The sequence below is a fragment of the Notamacropus eugenii genome, chromosome 3 (genome assembly GCF_028372415.1).
Source record: "Notamacropus eugenii isolate mMacEug1 chromosome 3, mMacEug1.pri_v2, whole genome shotgun sequence".
Taxonomy (NCBI): Eukaryota; Metazoa; Chordata; class Mammalia; order Diprotodontia; family Macropodidae; genus Notamacropus; species Notamacropus eugenii.
Window position 1 is genome coordinate 142,583,158 of NC_092874.1, and position 12,350 is coordinate 142,595,507.

A 12,350-nucleotide genomic window follows, 5' to 3' on the forward strand; every position below is an offset into this window, starting at 1 on the left:
CATTTGAGAAGTTAGGGGCAATTTCATGCAACGATGTCAACATAGCTTGTTTATATTGTGCATCTAGTTAAATTAAGGAATGATATTGTCCCCATAAATAAAAGTCAATTTATAGTAATCTGTGTTAAAATTAAATGAAGAAATATAAAAAATGAGAGCAAGATACCTTACTTCTCCATGGTGTTAAGTTGCTCTAAAATTATAACTGTATAAGGATATATAAAGTCAAATTAATTGATACTCTAAAACTTTTTAAAGTTAATTCATTTATTTTTAGTTTTCAACATTCACTTCCACAAGATTTTGAGTTCCAAATTTTCTCCCCATCTCTCCCCCAAAACCCGCAAACCCACCCCAAGACAGCATGCATTCTGATTATCCCTTCTCCTAATTTGCCCTCCCTTCTATCACACCCCTCCCTTGTCTTATCCCCTTCCCCCTTGTTTTCTTATAGGGCAAGATAGATTTCTATATCCCATTACCTGTATATCTCATTGCCCAGATGCATGTAAAAACAATTTCTAACATTTGTTTTTAAAACTATGAGTTGCAACTTCTCTTTCTTCCTCCCTCCCCACCACCATTCATTGAGAAGGCAAGCAATTCAATATAGGCTATACATGTATAGTCATGTACAACCCTTCCATATCAGTCATATTGTGAAAGACTATCTTTCCCTCCATCCTATCCTGTCTCTCATTTATTCTGTTCTCTCTTTTGACCCTGTCCCTCCTCAAAAGTGTTTACTTCAAATTACCCCTGCCTCCCATTTGCCCTCCCTTCTATCATCCTCCGCCCCACCCTCCCACTTATCCCCTTCCCTCATACTTTTCTGTAGGGAATGATAGATTTTCATACCAAATTGAGTGTGCATGTTATTTTCTCCTTAAGCCAAATCTGATGAGAATAAGGTTCACTCTTTTCCTTTCACCTTTCCCCTCTTCCTTTCCATTGAAAAAGCTTTTTCTTGCCTCTTTTAGGTGAGTGATAATTTACCCCATTCTATTTCTCCCTTTCTCCTTGTCCCAATATATTCTTCTCTCACCCCTTAATTTTTTTTAGATATCATCACTTCATATTCAACTCACCCTGTGCCCGTTGTGTGTATATATAATACACACACACATATATACATATGCATATACTTACATATATACATATATATATGTATATTCCCTCCAACTACCTCAATATTGAGAAAAGCCTCAAGATTTGCAACTATTACCTTTTCATGTAGGAATGTAAACAGTTCAACTTTAGAAAGTTCCTTATGATTTCTCTTTCCTGTTTATTTTTTCATGCTTCTCTTGATTCTTGCATTTGAAAGTAAAATTTTCTTTTTTTAAAAAATTCTAATTTATTCATTTACTTTTAGTTTTCAACATTCATTTCCATAAGATTTTGAGTTCTGAATTTTCTCCCCACCTCTCCCCTCCCCCACCCCAAAACACCATGCATTCTGATTACCCCTTCCCCCAATCTGCCCTCCCTTCTATTATACCTTTCCCTTCCCTTATCCCCATATTCTCTCTTTTCCTGGAGGGCAAGATAGATTTCTACATCCCATTGTCTGTATATCTTATTTCCCAGTTGCATGTAAAAACAAGTTTTAACATTCGTTTTTAAAACTTTGAGTTCTAACTTCTCTCCCTTCCTCGCTCCCCACCCATCCATACCGAGAAGGCAAGCATTTCAATATGGGCTGTATATGTGTAGTTATGCAAAAGACTTCCATAAAAGTCATGTTGTGGAAAACTAACTATATTTCCCTCTTTCCTATTCTGCCCCCCATTTATTCTATTCTCTCTTTTGACCTTATCCCTTCTCAAAAGTATTTACTTCTAATAAAGCCCTCATCCCTTCTATCATCCCCCTACCCTCTGCTTATCCCCTTCTCTACTCTCCTGTAGTGTATGGTAGAGTTTTATAGCAAATTGAGTATGCATGTTATTCCCTCCTTAAACCAAATATGATGAGAGTAAGGTTCACTTTTTCCCTTTCACCTGCCCTCTCTTCCCTTCCGTTGAAAAAGCTTTTTCTTTCTTCTTTTATGTGAGAGATAATTTGCCCCATTCTATTTTTCCCTTTCTCCTCTCATTATAGTTCTCTCTCAGCCCTTAATTTTATTTTTTTTTAGATATTATCCTTTTCTATTCAGCTCATCCTGTGCCTTCTATCTATAGGTGTATAATCCCTCCAACTACCTTTGTACTGAGAAAAGTCTCAAGAGTTATAAATATTAACTTTTCATGTAGGAATGTAAACAGTTCAACTTCAGTAAGTCTCTTATGATCTCTATCTCCTGTTTACCTTTTCATGCTTCTCTTGATTCTTGTGTTTGAAAATGAAAATTTCTATTTAGCTCTGGTCTTTTCATCTAGAATGTTTGAAAGTCCTTTATTTCATTGAATGACCATTTTTCCCCTAAAATATTATACTCAGTTTTGCTGGGTAGGTGATTCTTGGTTTTAATCCTAGTTCCTTTGACTTCTGGAATATCATATTCCAAGCCCTTTGATCCCTTAACATAGAAGCTACTAGATCTTATGTTATCCTGATTGTATTTTCACAATACTCAAATTGTTCTTTTCTGGCTGCTTGCAGTATTTTCTCTTTGACCTAGGAGTTCTGAAATTTGGCTACAATATTACTAGAACTTTTCCTTTTGGGACCTCTTTCAGGAGACAACTGATGGATTCTTTCAATATTTATTTTACCCTCTGGTTCTAGATTACCAGGGCAGTTTTCTTTGATAATTTCTTGAAAGATGATATCTAAGCTCTTTTTTTGATCATGCCTTTCAAGTAGTCCCATAATTTTTAAATTGTCTCTCCTGGATCCATTTTCCAGGTCAGTTCTTTTTCCAGTGAGATATTTCACATTGTCTTCTATTTTTTTCATTCTTTTGGCTTTGCTTTATAATGTCTTGATTTTTCATAAAGTCATTAGATTCCATCTACTCCATTTGAATTTTGAAGAAATTATTTTCTTCAGTGAATTTTTGGACCTCCTTTTCCATTTGGCTCTTTAAGATATTTTTCTCCTCATTGACTTTTTGCATCTCTTTTGCCATTTGGGTTAGTCTATTTTTTAAGTTATTATTTTCTTCAGCATTTTTTGAGTCTTCTTTAGCAAGCAGTTGACGCGTTTTTCATGATTTTCTTGCATCACTCTCATTTTTCTTCTCAATTTTTGCTCTACTTCTATTACTTGATTTTCAAAATCCTTTTTGAGCTCTTCCATGGTCTGAGACCAGTTTATATTTTTCCTGGAGGCTTTGACTCTAGGAGCTTTGAGTGTATTGTCTCTTGATTGTATGTTTTGATCTTCCTTGTCACCAAAGTAAGATTTTTTAGTCTGTTTTTCTCCTGTTTTTGTTCATTTCCCCAGCCAATTACTTGACCTTTGAGCTTTGTCAAGGGAGTTCTCTGCTTTCAGTGGGGTGGGGGAGTGTACTGTCAGCTGCTGGATCCCCCACAATCTGTAGTCCTAGAGCTCCAGAAACAGCTGCTGCCACTGCCCCTGCTGCTGCTGCCTCTGCTGCTGCTTCAATTACTGTGGGCTCCTCCACTTCCTCCACTGCCCTGGAACTGGGGCAGGCCACTGTACTCTCTCACACAGGTTCAATAGTTTTTTCCTCTGATCTTCCAATTTGTCATTGGAGTTTTGGGGTCAAGAAGTTTGGAAGCCATCACAGATGCCAGTGGTTCAGTCCCCCTGAGTCCTACTCTGATTCCATCTGTGCCAGCATGGCCCATGCTGGACTGCACTCTGTTCCCAACCTGGTGGGATAGATGCTTCCCATTCCATTGACCTTCCAGCCTGTCTTGGGTTGGAGATTTACTTCACTCTGTCATTTTGTGGGTTCTGCAGCTCCAGAATTTGTTCAGAGTCATTTTTTACAGGTGTTTGGCTGAGTTTGTGGGGAGAGCTCTGTCAAGTCCCTGCTTTTACTCTACCACCTTGGCCCTGTCACCTTAAAACTTTTTCTGCTTTTGATAGGATCATGTAATATTAGGTTCCAGTTCTTAAGCTTAAAGAGTAGGGAGTTTTTAGTTTCAAATCCTGTACAGAGAATTAGTGCTTTTGACATTAGCTACGTTGACCAAAAACAGAGATGTACTGTGATATTTTAATGAGTGTAGATCTAAGGTGAAATTACTTAAGCATTTCAAAAGCAAAATCCTGGAGTGATTTTTAGTAGTCTAGCATTGCTCACTCATTTCTATAGTTATGCTAATTCTATTAGACAAAGTATTAATCTGATTTTCATAGAATTATGGAATTTTAGGGGTAGAAGACATCTTGCTGATCACATGATCACTTTTTTTTTTTTTTTTTTTTTACAAAAATGAGGTCTCGAGCAGCAAGGATGTGGTCAAGTTATGAGGAGAACTCTTTTCTCCTTTATTATTGAATTGTCAAAATTTAATCTGTGAAAACTTTCCAAACTTTTTGAAGGGTAGTTTCTTTTTTTTTAAACTTTTTGCTTACAGGATCATACCAATCATGTGTTAGAATTCAACAATCAGAACTTTTTCAAATCTGCTTTCTTGAAGTCTAGAACCCATGTCTGTCTACATCCAGATCTTTGCCTTGGGTGTTATGTTCACTTTCTTTGAAGGTTCTTATCACTTCTGCCTGGTTGAATTTTCCCATATTCGATCAAATCCAAATTGTAGTTCCTCTTGTTGCTTCTATGAAAAAAATATCAGCATGACAAGAGAAAAATTAATTATTTTGCTTTCAGTAGAATAATATTGTTCATGCCTTTAGTGAATTTTGGTAAAGACTGGGATAGTTTCCTTTACCATACATATTAAAGTAGAATGGAAGATGAGAAATATTTCTTTTGTAATAAATATGCAATCAATGTGGGATAGTAAAAAGTGATTTGCGTAAAGTGTCAGGTTTGAATTCTGACTGTTTTCCAATCTTAACTTCTTGGTGAATGCACTCAACACTACACTATTCATTCTTGAATATCTTTTTCCCTGTCTCACTGACAAACATGCTATCTCTTGCATACCTCAATCCTGGATAACCCTGTTGAGATAACATTTGTCCCTTTCCCTCCTATTCACTGTGCTGCTAATTACCTTCTCTATGCTGATGATTCTCAGATTTACCTATTTTGCCCTAACCTCTCTACTGACATCATACCCCATATCTCATATTTCCAGCTGCCTTTCTGTCATCTCAAACTGGATGTCCAGAAGAAATCTTAACATCAACATGTCTAAAACTGAACTATTATCTTTTCCCCTACATCCTTTCTCTTCCTAACTTCCTTATTACTATAGAAGACATCCTTTAAGGCCCTCAGGCTTGCCACCTAGGTGTCCTCCTCAACTTCTCACTATTTCTCACTACCAGTTTCCAATATATTACCAAGTCTGGTCTACCTTACTTTTGGGACATCTCTTGAATTCGGTCCCTTCTCTTCTCTGACAGTGCCTTCACTTTGGTTCAGGCCCTCATTGCTTCACACCTGGATTATTGCAATAGCCTGCTGGTGGTATTTTCCTCAAACCTCTCCATACAATCCACCCTCCATTCAGCAACCAAAGTGTGCCTTTCCTAAACCTCAGACTTAACCCCTTGTCAGAAAACTCCAGTGGCTTTATTCTTTACCAGTACTAACTCTGTTACTTGTTCAAGAAATCACATTCCACCCAATTTCTATTAGCAAGTGTGCCCCTCTGTGATTCCTGCTCTGTTACTGATTTTTAATCTGTCCTTGTTTACTGCTTCATTCCCTTCTGCCTACAAACATACTCATGTCTCTTCCATCCTAAAAAACCCAACCCCCTCACTTAATTCTTGCCTTTTCACTATCATTCCATATCTCTTCTGCCCTTTGTAGTTAAACTCAAAAAGGCTGTCTGCTATAGGTACCTCCACTTTATCTTTTCTCACTTTTTTCTCAACCCCTTATACTCCAATTTTGCCTGATTTCATTTTCTTTTGAGAAACTGCTCTTTTCAAAGTTCGCAATGATCTCTTAGTTGCCAGCTCCTATAACCTTTTCTCTAGCCTCATTCTCCTTGTCTTTTCTGCAGCTTTTGACACTTTTTGATACTCTCCTCAATAGCCTCTTCTCTTTATGTGCTCAGGATACCATTCTCTCCTGGTTCTCCTCCTGTCTATTTGACTGTTCCTTCTCAGTCTCCTTTGCTAGATTTTCATCCATCAAACCATCTAGCCATAGGTATCTCTCAGGGTTCTGTACTGGGCTCTCTTCTCTTTAACCTCTATACTACTTCATTTGGCATCTCATTAGCTTCCATGGATGATGTAATTACCATTTCTGTGCTGATGATTCTGCTTACCCCGCTTCATCTTCTCTCTTGATCTCCAAGCTCATATCTCCAACTGCCTTTCAAATATCTCAAATTAGATGTCCAACAGACATCTTAAATTAAATATGTCCCAAACAGAGTTCACTATCTTTTCCCCCTTACATCCTTCCCCAGCTCCTACCTTTTTTATTACTTTACTATATTGTCCTTTCAGTCTCTCAGGCTTGCAACTGAGGAATCATTCTAAAATCCTCACTGTCTTTCCCCCATATCTAACCTGTTGCCAAGGCCTGTCAATTTCACCTCCGCAACATCTCTCATATGCACCCTCCTCTCTTCTCTGATACTACCACTGCCCTTTTCCCCAGCACTCATTACCATATGCCTATGCTATCACAATGGTCTGCTGGTGGCTCTACTTGCCTCAAGTCTTTCCTCAGTCCAATCCATCCTCTATTTAGCCACCAAAATGACTTTCTTAAAAGTGAAAATTAGACATCTCAAACTAGATATCTCATAGACCTCTTAAATTCAACATGTCATAGATGAAACTAATTATCTTTTCTCCAAAATATTCCCTTTATTCCAATTTCCCTATTACTGATTTTTAAAATTGAATTTTATTTTCAGTTCTGAATTATCTTGCTCTCTCTTCCCCTTCTTTTACCCATTGAGAAGGCAGGAAAAGCAAAACTCATCCATCCATCCATCCATACATATATACACACACACGTAGATGTTTACACATATATGTGTGTATGTACACAACATATATAAATGCATATATATGTGTATGTATACATACATACCTATATCTATAGTCAAGCAAAAAAAATTCCATAAAGAAAAAAAAAGAAAACGTGCTTTAATCTCCACTCTGAGTCCTCAATTTTTTATCTGGAAGAAGATAGCATGTAACAATCATGAATCCTTTGGATTTATGGTGGATCATATTGTTGATCAGAGTTCCAAAGTCTTTCAAAGATACTTACTTTTACAATTTGTTGGTATTGTAAAAATCATACTATTGGTTGTACTCATTTCATTTTGTATCCGTTCACACAAATCTTCCCAGGTTTTCTGAAACCATCCCCCTTCATCATTATTTACAGCACAATAGTATCTGTTCACCTTCATATACCATAACTTGTTCAGCCATTCCCCAGTTGATGGAAACACTTCTGTGTTATTCTTGATAGTACTACTGTCCTTTCAGTCCTCCAGGTTAAAAGAAAACTAAGGGTTATCCTTGATTCTTTGCTCTCCCATCTTCTTATCCCTGCATATCAATTTGTTGCTAAGGCCTATCAATGTCACTTTTGTAATATGTCTCATATAATCCCTCTTCTTTCCTCTGACACTGCTACCACCTTGGGTCAAGCTCTCATTACCTCATGTCTGGATTGTTGCATTTGCTTTTAGATTGGTCTCCGTGCCACGTGTCTGCCTACTCCAGTCTATTCTCCAAATGTTGACCAAAGTAATCTGCCTAAAGTGTAGGTATATTTTCGTTACCCTGTCCTCCACCCTAACACTCAATAATCTCCAGTGTTTCATTATCACTTCTAGGATCAAATATAAAATCCTTTCTTTGGGGTTTAAAACCCTTTCTAGCTTCTTCTTATTCCTTCCACTCCCCCTCTCCTGTACCATTTATTTTGAGTTCCAGCAGCACTGGCTTCCTTACAGTTCTTTGTATAAGACACTCCATTTACCAGCTCTGGGAATTTTCATTTGTTATTCCCTATGCTTGGAATTATCTCCCTCCTCATCTCTGCCTCTGGTTTTCTTCAAATCCTGGCCAAATTTCCACTGTCTACAGGCAGTCTTTCTTGATCTTCCTTAACACTAATGCCTGCCTTTTGATTATTTCCAATTTAGCCTGTCTCCTTCATTTGACTCCGAGCTCTTTGAGAGCAGGTACTATCTTTTACCTTGCTTTGTATAGTGCTTAACATATTGCCTGGCACATAGTTAGGTGCTTAATTAATATTTATTGACTGACTCCTTTTTGTTCTTGCATTTTGTTTCCCTCCATGAATTTTGTGATACAGCCATGCTGTCTTACTTGTTCTTGTATAGTATATTCTATCTCTTATCTCCTTGAATTTTCATTGGCTATTTTCTGTTCCTGAAATGTTCTTTATCCCAACCTTTGATTTTTATCATCTCTGGCTTCCTTTAAGACTCAGCTCACATGCCACCTTCTTTAGGAGAACTCTCATTATCTCTAGTGCTAGCCTTTTGAAGATTACCTTTCATCTGTTCTGAGGCAGCTTAGTGGCACAATGCGTAGAGTATTGGACTTGGAGTTAGGAACGGCTGAATGTGAGTCCTATTTCAGACATCAACCCTAAGTCTGTCAGTTAACTTCTTTCAACCCTAGTTTTTTCTTCTGTAAAATTGAGGTAACAATAGTACCAACCTCCAAGGGTTGTTTGGAGAGTGAAATAACATATGTAAAGTGCTTTGCAAATCTTAAAGTTTTGTATAAATACAATGATGATCCTTGTTTTCTAAGGCCTGATTTATGTATGTTGTTTCCCCATTAAAAAGTAAGCTTCTTCAGGGCAAGGTTTTGTTTTGTTTTTCCCCTTTGCTTTGTATCCTGAGCGCATTAATGGTATTTCTTAGTACAGTGTGGCACATAGCAAGCATATGGCAAATGCGTATTGAGGACATGTAAGTAACTTAACCTTTTTGGGCACTAGTTAACTCATCAGTAAAATGAAACTGTTGGCCTAAATGACATCTCTAAATCATTGATTCCAAATATAGTTATTTATTCTGTCTATCTGTCTGTCCGTCCGTCCATCTGTCTGTCCATCCATCCATCCATCCATCCATCCATCCATCCATCCATCCATCCATCCATTTATCCATCCATCTATCTATCCATCTGTCATTGATTCTACTCTGTATCCATAATCTATTCATCTATTTAGGCATTTTTTGGAAAATTCCATTGTCATTTGGAGTTTTTATAGAACTGGAATTCTTTGGAAATGACTATACTTGAAAAAAATATTTTTGTTCACTGTACAGAAATGTTATATTTATGAGACATGAAAATATGAGTGACATACACCTATGACAATGGAGGGAATATCCATATGGATAAAATCACAGACTCAATGCAGTATTATTGAATAACTCTCTCTGTTTTTTTTTAAAGCCTTCTTTGAATCCGGGATGGAGCCAGGCATGTGACATAGTGCTTTTGAACCATTGGAAAAATAGGAATTATGAGGTGCAGTGTGGTGATATTGTGTCATTGGTGTAAGTGTAAAATATTTTTATTTCTTCTATTTGCAATGAAAGATAACATGATCTGCTTTCCATGTGTAGTCCAGTGCTCATGAAAGATCATTTGTTAGCATCAAAGTAAATTATGTATCTTTAAATATGTGTATCTTTTACTTAGCTTTTAGAAAGTAACAACTTACCTTTAATTTCTTGAAGAAATATTTATTTCCTTCATATCAAGAATATTTTCATTGAAATTTTTGCCATTAATAGATATGTTATTGTAGTTAAGATGTATTAGTAAATGATGATAATTAGAAATTTCATAGTAATAGTACTTAGTATAATAGATGACAAGTTTTTGATTTCTTTTGTTTGTTTTTTTCTCATACATGCTTATAATAATACAGGTGTATTAAATGCATGGATTTTAAATTATATTTCCAGACAAGTGTAACATAGAATTCTATACCACAATGTAGACATTAACTCACTTGTATGAATCATGGGTTAATTAGAATCGTATGAGAAAAATAATAAGGCCTATATATGTGAAACCAAAAGGTGGCACTGTCTGCCTATTGAAAATCTTTGAGATTTGTAGGGGACAAAAACGCCTTTCAAGTTTTAATGTAGAAAGGTTGTCAAAGTACATGTATCTGACACAGTGATACAGAAAGGAAATATCATAGTATATGCTTGGATAGTTTAAGTTTAAAATTTTTGTCTTCAAAAATAGATTTCACAGTTGGTAGATTATAATAGAACCCATCTCATTTCTTTTGATTTGGGGGAATTATATGCTTTAGTATACCTTCTTGTTAGACCTTTTTTTTTTATAAAAACTGCAGGGGCTATTAATGTAGGAATATTACTAACATTCTGTATAGTAGCAATGGCAAAAAATGGTGATGTTTGCATGTGTGTACTCATGCATGGCAGAGAACTGTTTATTTTTCTGATTCTTTACCTAGAAATTTTAATGTTTTGTATAACTTACCTGGACAATAGGTTTCTATTAATTACTTGCACATACTTAGGTAATTTCACAAGAGCACATTTTCTCATAAGTTGTGCTTTTAATATTTTTTTAAAAACATGTAAACTAGAGCTAGTAGAATATTCATGATAGCATCAGAAAAGGTTAGGGATTTTGAGCAGCAGAAACCCAGGAATTTTTCCTTATTTACTGAATTATTTCTTAATACCAGCTCCATCTGTAAAGGATATTTTTATTTCATCAGTCATAAAGCTTCTTACCAGCCCACAATATGTTGAGTTTCCCTGTCCAGGGCTTCGTGTCCTTTTGTCTTTTGTTTGGCAAGGTTACCTGCCTACTTAGTTGGTGATGGAAAGGATAACCACTCAAGTGGAATAAGTCACACAATGTTCATATACAAATGTGGAATATTTTGTTCCTCTCTCTTTTCTTGAACAACATGTTGTCTATACCAAGCAAGAAGGGAAATTCAAAAGAAATTAATAATGGGAGCAAAAATAGAAGTCAGCAGATGTTTACTCTGTAGATCAATTTAAAGAAAAATAAAGTTTAGGATGGATAAAATTAATGACTCCTAAATGACTTCCTTTTTAAATTAATAAATCTATATACATCCCTATGTAATATAAGAATATCTAACCTAGTTTGTATTTAACTTTACTTTTATTCCCTTAAGTGACTTTGTTTTAAAAAAAAAAAAAAGATCAATAGTATTTTTTCTCCAACTTCACCTAACCTAATCTGGGAGCTTCCATATCCCTTATGGACCATTGCACATTTATCTCTGTCTTTGCATAGCATAAACGAACACATGTTTATTTAATATACTTGTTCACTTTTCATTTGTAGTTCTTTTGTATGCCTATCCCCAGGAACATTGATTTTAAATTTCTGTATGTGGAAAATGAGCACTTAATTGATTCGTTTTGATTTATGATGATGACTAAGAATTATTTGATATCATGTGTTTCTTTTTAAATAGTTAAATGTCTGACGTAAACCTTATGTATACTGATTCAAGCTCGTACCAGATAATAAGCTAAACATTGTCTGTTCAGTCTCTTTCAAGATGGATTTTTTGTTTGGTTATTTGTTATTTATGGATTATTAGACTCTCTTCAATACTTCTGTATTATGATTAGTACATACTTAGAATCTGCGAACTAGGTAGCATGTCAGTGTGAAAGGAAATACTTGTTTGTTTTAGGAATTCAGAGGTATACATGTTAGAAGACTAACAGGCATTTATAACTAAGTTTTCTTTTGGTTTCGAATTAGAATGAGCTCTTGATTATTCAAGAACTATTTGTCACTTTAAAACACTAACTAGGCCTTCTTTTCTACATTTTTCTTCAGCTTGTTATCTATAGTTGGCTTTATCATCAGACATTCTACAAGGGCATAGTCAAAATATGAACATCAAAATTAGTCATTTTACTATTTGTCAGCAATAGTGGTAAAGGCGGTGGTAGAAGCAAAATACTATGATAAAAATTAGGAACTACTTTCAGAATTTATCTATGCATTCTGTGTCTCTCATCAGTTAATAAACATTTATTAAGTACCTACTATGTGTCACACACTATGCTAAGCTCTGGGGATACAAAGAAAGGCAAAAGGTAGACTCCATTCTCATTCTAGTCATGAGTGAGAGTCTATGAAAATGCTTGAAGTCAGGAGATAGTGTGTCTTGTGTGAGAAACAGCAAGGAGGTAATTGTCACTATGTTGCAGAGTATATGAAGGAGAGAGGGTGTAAGAGAGATGGTGTAAAGTATAACCCAAAACAACATGCTAATATTG